The sequence below is a fragment of the Periophthalmus magnuspinnatus genome, chromosome 23 (genome assembly GCF_009829125.3).
Source record: "Periophthalmus magnuspinnatus isolate fPerMag1 chromosome 23, fPerMag1.2.pri, whole genome shotgun sequence".
NCBI lineage: Eukaryota > Metazoa > Chordata > Actinopteri > Gobiiformes > Gobiidae > Periophthalmus > Periophthalmus magnuspinnatus.
This window is the reverse complement of record NC_047148.1, coordinates 22,662,731-22,675,666: the sequence shown is the minus strand read 5'-3', so window position 1 is coordinate 22,675,666 and position 12,936 is coordinate 22,662,731. Positions and strand designations below refer to the sequence as shown.

The 12,936-nt window shown below is 40.9% G+C and overlaps 2 protein-coding genes across 3 annotated transcripts in view; both read right to left on the bottom strand.

The window, feature by feature from the left end:
* The window catches only part of mtfp1 (mitochondrial fission process 1), a 195,816-nt gene that overhangs the window by 90,793 nt on the left and 92,087 nt on the right, over positions 1 to 12,936 (bottom strand). The gene's annotated exons all lie outside the window — the stretch shown is intronic.
* The window catches only part of LOC117391698 (mediator of RNA polymerase II transcription subunit 13-like), a 100,261-nt gene that overhangs the window by 16,320 nt on the left and 71,005 nt on the right, over positions 1 to 12,936 (bottom strand). The window lies entirely within an intron of this gene.

Sequence of the window (12,936 nt, the reverse complement as noted above, 5' to 3'; positions counted from 1 at the left end):
AAGGGCCAGATGTGACTGTGGCAGAGTAAATGTCACTAAATGTAAACAAATGTCATGTAAAATAAATGTAACTGTTTTAAAACTTGTTAAATAACCATTTCTGTGTTTATTACTTATTCAAGTTCTGTGTAATTCCGTGTAACTGTGTATTTCCTGATAAATTGACATTTTTAAACGTGTGGATCTGGTCAGAACCTTCAGCTCTGCTTCAAAAACAGACTTTTAATTATTGGACAATTTGTTGTTTTTCTTGCAGTTTAACTTTTTCACACTTAGCTCCGTGTTTGGTGTCAAAACATCGACGTAGATTGTACCGACCGCGCCTCAAAACACAAAAAACACACAGATTTCCTCCTTAAAGCACAAACTTGTATTCACCTTTAGCGTCTTTCTTGAAACTCCCTTCCACGCCGACAACTTTCCTCTTCCTGAACAATTTGTGATGATTATTTGCAAATATTTCTCAGTGTCACTTAGTTTATTGTCAGTGCAAACATTAAAGCAGCACAGACTTATTTTAAAATGACAGTCAAGTCTTAATTTACCTTCTCGCCGGCCACATAAAATGACGTGGTCGGGCCGCATTTGACCCCCGGGCCTTGAGTTTGACACATCTAAACAGTCGTCCGAGCCCCTCCTCCTGTAAAACCTGCTCAAAACGCGTCCCGCTAATCTCTGCCCACGCTGACGGTCTTCATCATGTCCCACGCACGCCGCTTATTGCAGGTATAAATCCTCATTTGCTCGTGACTGATCGCAACGACTACATGTTTACATATGTGCCGCTCTCTTTATTACAAAGCCCCACAATAGTCCATCATGTTTGTTTTCTTTTTTAATCACCTTGGAGTAATTGTCGGCCCCTTTTGTGCAATTCATACAGCGGTGGGCGGGTTGGACGTCATTAACCAGCGAGACAGCCGCGGTGATGTATTTTTTAATCTATGAAGCTTTTAGTGCTCGGTTTGGTCATATCAGTGAGAATAAAGTCAGCAGGAGCACCGTAATCTCCCCGTGATTACCCCGCTGCCTATGCAATATCTCCTTTACCCTCAGGGAGCCCGGACCCCAATTTTAACAGTCAAGGGTCATCAGATTCAATAAAACCTCACGTCTAAGGCATTGAACGCGAGCTGCAGCGCGCACAGACGCCTCTAGATGGCGACGACATCAACGATTTATATGCTTCGCTGACATTCCTGGTGCTCCGCAGAATAAATAGCCCCGGAACAGCAGGTGGTTTGAACACTGGTCTGCACAACAACTAGAGAGACGAGAGAGAGGCTTCACGACACGTTCAAATGCACGGAAAAGGCAGAGGAAAACGGCTAAACCAGCGCAAATACTCCAAAATACTGGACAATACACGCTATACGCTAAATACTACACTCACGCAATGTATTTACTGTTATTAGGAGAGACAAAATATTGAATTTCTTTGATTATTTTTGAAAAAACGCATGCAAATTTGTGTTTTTTCATGATTATTGACACCAAAAACCTTCATTTATCTTTAATTACTGTTGTTTTTTTGTTACAATTCCTCAAATTCATGCATAAAATCAAACAAAAACTCACTCAAACGTAAACATAAACAGCCAGATTTGACGTTTTACAGGTTAAAGCTCCAGGTTATTTGCACAGTTGTTGTTTTTTTTAGTTTTTGCAGTTATATTATGAACTAAAGGAATAGTCTTGACATCTCTAGGTTCAATGTCACAGGCCTCTGTCCAAACTGCATCATTACAGCACATGAACAGCTAAATATAGGCACAGAGGGAAGCGCAGGGGAGCAGCTGCACGTCCAGAGTCCGGCTCCAACGCCACTTTGGACTCGGGGTTTTTAACGGGACAGATTTCATAACGCGACTTGTTTGTTGTTTTTTTTAAAAAGGTGAAAAGGCTCAATAAACGGCGATTCGTCTTTGTGGGTTATTCAGTGTAACGGCGCGACTTCGTGAGGCCGAAACGGTGCATGTTTTAGGTTAAAATGGCGTTGAAACGACGGACGACGCTGCGTGTGAGGTGACGTCGGGGAAGGTAGGTGTACATAAAACCCCCAGGATCACGTAGAGCGGGTTAACACGAACATTTAAGACCAAAACGACGAGCGCGACGGCAGCAGTGGACACGGTTTTATAATGTAAAGTGAACTGGAGCCGTGATCACTTCCTGTTTGGAAAGACGCGGCAGCGGCGGCGTGTTTCTATGTCAGTTTGTTGATGCTTTCATGTGAAAAAATGCAAGTATTTGCAGTATATTTGTGTAATCCCTCAGCGGGGACAGTTTTCGTTGGTCCATTCAGGTTCAACCGCGAAAGAAAACTGAATTATGTCAACGCAACAAACGTTTTTAAGAGTGAACGTTTCTGCGCTCATGTTCTGAAGACTCTGCTGTGTAATATCGGTCTGAATGGAGGATCTTTTTGTGTATATTCCCTCCCTCCGCTCCTCAAACGCAAACCTCCTGTCCCTCCCCTGTAGGACCGAGCTCCGGACCTGGAGACAGAGCCTTCTCCATCACTGCCCCCACCCTCTGGAACTCACTACCACAACAACTCCGAGACTGCACCGCCCTCACCACCTTCAGAAAACACCTAAAGACTCACCTGTTTAAAGCTGCTTTTAATCTTTAATTATTATGAGTGTTGATTTTAAATGTTTGTATCTTTGTAAAGTGTCTTTGAGTGTCTTGAAAAGCGCTATATAAATAAAAATGTATAAAAATGTATTATTATTATATTTGTTCACTTCTCTTATGGGTTATCTACCTCCTGTTAGCATAGTCCAATTATAATTACACAATAAATACTATAAACACTGCTATTTAACCCTCTGGTGCAGTGGACAGCTACTAAAACATAACTTTCTCTTTAATGCATTGGTTTATGTGGTGAAACTGCACATCAGCCTCTGGAGTGCTCTCTGCTGCCACACTCCATTGACGTCAATTCAGTGGTCAGTCGGTGTAACTGCAAGTAAATTTCCTCTGATTGTTTTTCTTATTCAGGCCTAAACGTTGCATCTAATCAGTGTTGAAATTTCCCCCAAAAAAATGTTAAAATGTTTTTCAAAGCATAAAAAGAAACATGTGTCTGTATATTTGCAATAAAACACAAGTTAATTCATTTTTAAAGGCAGTTCACAATGTTGTTTCACGTCCTGAGAAGAATAAAAACACTTCAGAAAAAAATCTTGACCAAGGCTTTTCATAATTCATGCATCAGAGGGTTAAAGTAAATTTCCAATCAATTTTAAGTAAATAACCAGGCATTTTTGTTAAATGCAAAAAAAATAATTACGCTGAACAACCCTAAGGTGTGAACTGTCCTGAGTCATATTTTACATAACTCATAATGCTGTGGTTTCAATTATACAAAAATAAAATGAAAAAATACAAATACATGTTTAAGTATTTAACACATCTGCAGTCGATGTTAAACACTTCATGTTTTAAGTAAATCATCAGGAGCAAAAACACAACACTGAACTGTCCTAAGGTGTGAACTGCCCTAAGGTGTGAACTGCCCTAAGGTGTGAACTGCCCTAAGGTGTGAACTGTCCTGACTCATATTTTGCACGATTCTTCCTAATCATTTAAATCATATTTCTGTGGTTTCAATTATACAAAAATAAATGAAAAATAAATAAACACATTTTGAACATGTCCAGGGGATGTTAAAGACTTGATGTTCAGGACAAAAAGAGCGTCAGAGTGTGTGTCGGAGTGTGTGCAGATGCAGTCGGAGTGTGTGTAGATGCAGTTAGAGTGTGTGCAGAGTGTGTGCTGCTGCAGTCGGAGTGTGTGTTGGAGTGTGTGTCAGAGTGTGTGTCAGAGTGAGTGCTGCTGCAGTCGGAGTGTGTGTCAGAGTGTGTGACGGAGTGTGTGCAGATGCAGTCGGAGTGTGTGTAGATGCAGTTAGAGTGTGTGCAGAGTGTGTGCTGCTGCAGTCGGAGTGTGTGTTGGAGTGTGTGTCGGAGTGTGTGTCGGAGTGTGTGTCGGAGTGTGTGCTGGAGTGTGTGTCGGAGTGTGTGTCGCTGCAGCAGTCAGATTGATGCTCCTTGTCCTCTCACAAAGGGCACTTTCCTGCACCGTAAGCGAGTGTGAGCTCAGACACACAGGGCCCCGGCTCCTCTGGGGACATTAGTGCAGCGTCTGAGTGTGTGTGAGCAGACGGGGGCCCGCTGTGTGTGTGTGTGACTCTGTGTGTGTGTGTGTGTGCGTCTACACCATCAGCACAGGTATTAATAAATGAACAGGAGCGATGGCTGACGCTCGCCGCAAGGCTGACGGTCCAGGGGAGAGCGAGCGGTTCAAGGGACGCTATGGAAATGAGTAAACAAGCGAAAGAGGAAAACATAAAGAACAGAGTTGAGTTTAAAACGGAGTGAGACAGGAGTGAGAGAAAGAGGAGGTGAATAATTTAGAGGCGTACACCGCGCACATATCGATGAGATCAGAGTTTTAATGGGCAGCTACTGAGCGCACTTTTACGGCAAAATCGATCAAGAAACGTCGGCGGCGCTCACTTTCACATACTCCCCGTGCGCGGCTCATTTAGACGCTACACAACGCGTTTTATTCGATTGCGTGCGCGTTTGGCTGGAAAAGAGAGACGGAAAAGCCACCGCAACATGTGTCTTTTCACTCCAGATGCGACGCTCCCAGTCGGGCGGGCGGCGGGGGTCCAGCTAATGTCCGACACGCTCCGCAAAGCAGACGCACAAACGCACAAACGCAACAATGTTATCGCACACTCGGGTTTGCATCTCGACTCAAAGATAGCACTATATAAAGCAGCCGTTGGGCGATAAAGATAAGACGGAGCGACTTGTGCTGGGAGCTTTTTCTCCGCCGTTATGGATACTACAAATTTATGTTTTAAACACAGAGGCAGCAGCAGTAGTGTGTGTGTTTTTTTTCGTTATCGTTGTGTTGCCAAAGTCCGCCCACACACTTCTTCCCGTGTCCTCTTGTAAGCTGTTGTGAGCAGCACGTAAACACTCGCGCTCATAGAGTTACACTTCTCTGGCGTCCTGACCGTGAGGCGCACACTCGAGGCAGGTGCTGTGGTACAGTATAAGTACACATAATCTGCAGTAACACAGTACTACTAACACGCCGGAGTACGGGGGATGCAGTCAGCGCCATGTTTTATTCAGCAGTACAAGTAGGTGGCTTTAGTCATTCTCACGTTTGTGCAGAGACTCCGACGACAACTCAGACTCACAGATAAACTTTACTAACTGCAAAGTGTTATTCAATATAATCGTACAAAATAAACGCTTTATTACGGGTTATTTTTAGAACGTGACCCCCGGCGCAAAACGAGGGACCTCTGTATTTCACGTATAAACCGCATCTGAGTATAAGTCGCACCCCTGGACGAACTAGTCCAGGGGTGCGACTTCATCCCTCCATGTTCTTCCTCTTCTCCAGGGTCGTCAGTCTAAACCACATGTGTCAAACTCAAGGCCCGGGGGCCAAATTCGGCCCGCCACGTCATTTTATATGGCCCGCGACGAGGTAAATTAAAACGTATGACCGTCTTAAAATGTCAGTTTATCAGGAGATACGCGGTTACACAGTGATTTTTTTTTTTACATCTATGCAAATTTGAGTGCAACCATTTTGACGATGTGGCCCTCGGTGAAATTGAGTTTAAACAGAGACGCCCAGACTTCCCTCACCCCAGACACGTCCTCCAGCTCCTACAGTGGGACCCTGAGGTTTTCCCAGACCAGAGAGACACACTCACACTCGAGAACAAAACCCTGAGATACTCGAACTCCTCCTCCAAAAGTGCGACTTTTAGTGCAGAAAATACAGTAACATACACACATGTACACACTCAGGCTTCATACAGACTACACACACACACATACATGTCCATTTACACATGTTTATAAGTGACACTGTGGAAAACGTGGACCCCTCAGACGCAGCGTAAACTCATGGAACGTGCAAGAAAAACAGTTTGACGTTTAACTTTATGGACATTTTCATTCATTCTCCATAACAAACAGTGAGCAGTTACACTTTTCCACCTTCAAAACACTCAAAGGAAACACACAGACACTGGGGCGAGGGGGGTTAAGTGTCTTGCCCGAGGACACAATGACAGTATTCATGTGTGGGAGCTGGAATCACACCAACAACCTCCAGATCAATGGACAAACGCTCTACCAACTGAGCCACTGACGCCCATAAGTTTATTTTACAGACCATGCTACGCTAAAGGAACACGAAACCTTCTAAATAAATTGGTTAAAAAATATATATAATAAAATAAATAAATATATAAAAAATGTAATAACAGATACAAAAAAATAAAAATAATAAATGGAGAAAATACGATGTTTGCTTATAACTGTATATTTTGGTATTTTTGAGCAAATTTAATATACGTATGCATAAGGAATATTGAACCTGCTAAATAAATTGGTTAAAAAATATATATAATAAAATAAATAAATAAAATTAAAAAAAATGTAATAATGGATAAAAAATGTAAATAATAAATGGGTAAAATACAATGTTTGCTTATAAATGTGTATTTTGGTATTTTTGAGTAAATTTACGTAAGGAATATTGGACCTTCTAAATAAATTAGTTAAAAAAATATATATTTATAATAAAATAAATACGTAAAAAAATGCAAAAACAGATTAAAAAATGATAAATAAATTGGTAAAAATATATATAATAAAATAAAAATAAAAAATAAAAAATGTAATAACATATAAAAATAAATAAATAAATAAATGGCTAAAATACAATAATATCAGATTTGTTTACAACTGTATATTTTGGTATTTTTAATTTGTTTATATTAATAATTAAAGATCTCCTGAGTGTCAACATCCTCATAACGGAATAAGAATCATGTTTGTTGACGTAGCGGCAAATCAGACAACGTTTTCCCGTCGTCCGTCTCGATGTTTACGTCACGTGATCAATACCAAACGCACACTGTATCGTGGAATGAGTCACGGACGCACATCTGACATAAATTTCCGAGACTGTTAAACTCGCCTCTCACTGACATTTACAACGGTCCAAACACTGAATCATCAAGTCACCCGTTTAACCTCTGTCAGTCTGCCAGGGAATTAGCACGTCCCACTCCACCGCCGATTTCTGCACAACTCAAACACGTCGATAGCGGAGGAGCGTGTTTTCTGACCACGCAAACGCCACGCAAACGCCACACTGCAGGGAGCGCGTTTGTTTGTTAAACTTACCACTGTTAAATATCTATCGCTGGACAAACACGTTAAAATATTCAGCGAGGAACAAAAGAAAACGCGTCCGTGTGTGAAATTGGGTCAGTTTTGGTCTTTTTTTCTCGTGCTCTTGTCATTCTTGTTGTTTTATCCCATTTATCTGATGCTGCTAAATATAAACCCAGGAAATAAAATCATTAATCACAGGTGTCTTGTTTTCTTCATTTTGCCTTTGCAGTTTCTCCACTCTCCCTGGATTATTAATGACACCAGGACGACTCCAAAAACACTCCCCGTGTTCCCTGCGTTTCACCGCACGAACACGATTTAAAACGCTACGACGTTTTAGATCTACACCCAGTTTTGACTTATTTACTTTTGTTACGTTAAATTAAATTCACTAAACGTGCTCTCGACAGAACTGTGAAATATTTAAGGTGAATAAATAACGTAAATCACTTGTTTGACAGTGTTTGTGTTGCTTGAACTTTCTGTTAAGCCCCGCCCACTCTCCGCCGCAACTATAAAAGTACAATTTGTCGATAAAATTGTTATAAATACAACAAAAAAAATATATATATATAGATCAACTTACAACAAAATTACTCTGACATTGTTTTTGTTTTTTTAACTGTAACAGAAAATATCTAAAATGCTCAATTTACCTGAAATTCATAAAAAAATTAATCCTTTAAACTATAAACGTTTTTAACCAACTGACTGAACCATTTTATACTGACAAATTTAATAAAATCTAATAAAATAAAATGATTATCAAATTAATAAATAAAAATAAAATTATTATAAAATGAATAAATACAAATTAAATAAATATTAAATGAATAAATAAAAATAAAATGATTATCAAATGAATAAATAAAAGTTAAATAAATATTAAATGAATAAATAAAAATTAAATAAATATTAAATGAATAAATAAAAATTAAATAAATATTAATTGAATAAATAAAAGTTAAATAAATATCAGAATAATATGTTAAAATTAAATAAATATCAAAATAATACATTAAAATAAATAAAATAAATAAATAATAATGAATTCATTGATCAGCAACGTTAAGACAAAAATGAATAAAACAATTTGTCCCGTTTTTTTTTTTTTTTCTTCTTTTTATCAAAATGAGGAGGTCAGGATTAATGGCCACAATGAGCGCGGCGTTTTGCGGTGACGGTGAAGCCGAGAGCTACGTACGGTTCGTTTTACATCCTCGTCTTTCTTTCGGGTGACTTTTGTTCAACTCTTTACCTCCGTCTATCTCCTCTTTTCTTTTCATCCCTGTTAAATATTTTTCCATTGCGTCTCTTTTGGTTTGCTCACCGTCTCCTGCTCTTTGTACGCGCGCACAAACCCTACACCGTCGAGCTAACGCCACCTGCGCACGCTCTGACGACGAGCGCGCCACCGCCACCTACTGCAGTGGAGGCGCAATTACACTTTACTCCAGCACGGCAAAAGAAAAAGCACATTCCTCGGGCACTTGACTGACGAGACCTGATTTAACTCGCACATTTTTACGCACGCACCCTGCATTTGCGATCGGACATCATCTTATAACTTCCATTCTCTTAATTACGCAGAACGCAGCCTCTTTTCCGGCGCGCGTTCTGCCGCAAACGAACTGGTTAAGAGGATAAAGGGGGATCCTGTTTTATTTCTGGATGCCGTCTGACCTTGCGCCGTGCCCAAACACCAAACATCTGTTGCCTAGGAGATGGTCTCTCCGTGTGTCTCAATGTCATTCCTCCCCGAAGCGGAAGGTGAGGAGAGGATGCTCTATTTACACAACTTCTATCGAGCGCGGCCAGGTACGAGAGGAAGACGAAGAGAATTTCCTCAGTTGTTTTGACTCGCATCCAACAGAAACAGACTCAACGTGAATTCCATTACGCTTTAAAATATGGGTATAATTTATGTATGAGTATATGGCTATTAATGCAAATGAAAGCGCCCAGATTAACAAATAGACTCTGTACTGTACTTGGCGTGCACCGAATTGACTGAGCTAATGAGTGCGACAGGCTCTAATACATCCATTCAGCCGTCTATAGTAATGATTAATTTACGACCCCCCGCCTACCGCGCTCCCCGGCACCCCGGCGCAGACACAGCGAGCCCCCACACCTCCCTCCCGCACTCCCCTCTGTGTAACTCTCCCTTTCGCAGTCTGATGCAACCCCTCACCAACCCGTAGCGCCCGCCCGCCTCAGAAACAAAGACGAGCTGCAGCCGGCGGAGCTTCTGAGTTGACGCCGCGAGAGGATGATAGACGCAAATAATTCTGGGGGAAAAGCGGTGCCAAAGTGCAGGACTTGGCACAGGTACGACGGGGGGCACGGCGGCGATGTTAGAACAATATTAGCGCCCCCTGTTGGGAATATGAGGCGCGGAGCAGGACTAAAGCTGGAGACAAAAGAGCCGTTAGAGCTGACACAGGAGGTCAGCGTGTGCCTAAGTGATTAATGCTCCCACATGGCACAGAATACACTAATGCTGTGAGGGAATTGTGCTATTTTTGGCGGCGGCGTCTGTAAAGGTATTTTTTTTTTAAACCCGCGGAACGATGAGAAAAACATTGCGATAGTGAAACAACAGCACAGTGTCCCTTTATGTTGAATTTCTATGAGCTGCTGGTCAAGATTTTCTCCGCGTCTCAGCCTCCTCTCCTCCGCCCGCCTCGTCTTCCAGGTCGTTCAATAATTCACAGAGTGAGAAAGTCAGAACGGTCTCAGCAGGGGGCGTAGCAGCTGACAACATATTCATACAGGCCTGTCAAACTGAAGAAGAATTACATGATGTACAAAGGAACGTGTGTATGCAAATCGACGCACGCCCCCCAAAAAAATGATGCAAATTTGGAGAAACGCTAACGTCTCTTTTAACTCGGATGTTCTTTTTAGGAAAGGCTGTAAAAAGAGAGGAAGCGGTGATCAATTTGTGAAAGTGTAAAACGAACAATATGACGACAATCGGGGCAGTTTGAACACTTCTCCGATCACGATAGAGAACGTTCATTCATATATTCTGTGGTTCAGGGGTAAAACAAAACCCTGTGCGTCACAAAGGCAGAAGAACAGAAGAGTTAAAGGAGCGTTTGTTTAAGAGCGATGTTATTCTTTAATAGACTCAATGTAAACCACTGTTTACACATGAATATGAACCATTTTGTACTTTTGTTCATCTGCACAGGGGTGTATTTTATTATTTTTACGCCTTCTTAATAATAATAATAATAATAATAATAATATAGAACATAAAATATAAAAAAATAAAATATTAAAATTAATAAATAAAAATGAAAAATATACATATAAAAATAAATAATAATGTTAATAATAATAAAAAATAAAATAAAATAATAATAATAATATTAGTAAAAATAAACAAAATAATTATAATATAAAAAATATATAATATAAAAAAATAAATACATAAATAATAATATAAAAATGAGTAAAACAAAAATAATAATATAGAACATAAAATAAAAATAAACATAATCATTATATTATAAAAATAAAATAAAATATAAAAAATAAATCAATACAAATAATAATAATAATAATACTTTCATTTTACTTTCACTTTTCCAAACGCTCAAAGTCACTTTACACTTGGGTGCATTGTTCATTCTCTCCACACTCTGTTGTGGCTTCTATTGTGGCCACAGCTGCCCTGGGCCAGACTGACAGAAGTGAGGCTGCCAATCTGCGCCATTGGCCCCTCCCACCTCCACCACCTCCACCACCTCCACCACCTCCACCACCTCCACCACCTCCACCTCCTCCGCCTCTTCGCTCATGCACACATCACACTCACACTGTCCAAAGTGCGTAAAGTGTTTGTCCTGTGTAACTTTTCTGGTGGAGAGTACTGTACTGTATTCTATAACTTTGTCTAAAATGTCCCACAGTACGGTATTAATCTCATCTATCTCCAGTCGGATAAGCAAGTGATCCCACCAGGCCAAGTTACAAGTCAGATCTGTGGAGAGAGACCTCGCTCACAGTAAGAATGATGTTTTTCAGCGCGTTTTGCTCAATAAAATCACCTGTAATTGAGTTAAGATTCGTGTAATGCCAGACTGTGGAACATTCCAGGCAAAGCAATAGCATTTTGATGATGTTTGGTTGTAAGTGCAGTAAATAAAGTTCCTCTTATCGTGTATTTTAAAGCGGTTAACAGCTTTTTTCACAGCTCCCTGAGACATTAGCGCCGCAGTCGTCTACATAATAAGTCACTTTGATATTAACCTGATTATTAATGTGTATTTTGTGTTTTCATGTCACTTTTTCGTGCCTCCAGTGTGTTTGTGCGTCGCTGCGTTGTCAGTGGCTGCAGATGGGTGCAGTGTGATTCACTCATAAATGGAGATGAGATCTGGTGGTGGAGATGACTTTGGCGTATGGTTCAAATCACATTTTATGCTCACTCACAAATTTACTAACCCCGTCTGTTTTTCTTTGTGGCATCTGCATCCAATATGTCTCCTGAGCTGCTCTTACATGTGTGCAGTACAATAAAAGAGCCGTGTGTGTGAGGCGTACGCACAATGTCACTGTGTCATAGTCCTACACATGTTTAGAACACGCACAAACAGGTGAAAACACACACAGACACTCACAAAACACACACAAACATGGACAAAAGACGCAGAAACACGGACAAAACACGCACAAACACGGACAAAACACGCACAAACACGGACAAAACACGCACAAACACGTAAAAACACACACAGACACACACAGACACGCACAAAACACACGCAAACATGGACAAAAGACGCAGAAACATGGACAAAACACGCACAAACACGGACAAAACACGCACAAACACGGACAAAACACGCACAAACACGGACAAAACACGCACAAACACGGACAAAACACGAACAAAACACGCACAAACACGGACAAAACACGCACAAACACGCACAAAACACGCACAAACACGGACAAAACACGCACAAGCACGCACAAACATGCACAAACACGCACAAACGCATACAAAACACGCACAGACACTCACAAACACGCACAAAACACGCACAAACACGCACAAAACACGCACAAACACGCACAAAACACGCACAAAACACGCACAAACACGGACAAAACACGCACAAGCACGAACAAACACGCACAGACACACACAGACACGCACAAACATGATTTAAACGGGACAAGGTTTAGGCAACAAACACTGAGTCTGCACATGGACTAAACCAGGACTAAACCAGGACTAAACCAGGACTAAACCAGGACTAAACCAGGACTAAACCAGGACTATCTATTTTCTTCAGTCGTATCCTCAAACTGTGTCGTGTCGGGACAAACTGTAAAAATCTAAAACATTTTTTCTTTATAAACTGAGTTGATTTTTCTTTAAAAACAGTTTTATATTTGCTCTGGTGCATCGGGAGTGTGTGTGTGTGTTTGTGTGTGGGGGTGTGTGTGTCTGTGTGTGCTTGTGCGTGAGACCTGTTGTGTGTTTTTGTATGTGCATGTTAGTTTGTCTGTGTACATGCGTGTGTGACTCACTCACCTGTTGTATATTTATGTGTGTGTTTGTGTACGTGCGACTCTCACCTGTTGTGTGTGTGTCTCACCTGTTGTGTGTGTGTGTGTATATGTGTGTGTCTCACCTGGGGTGTGTTTGTGTGTGTATATATGTGTGTGTCTCACATGT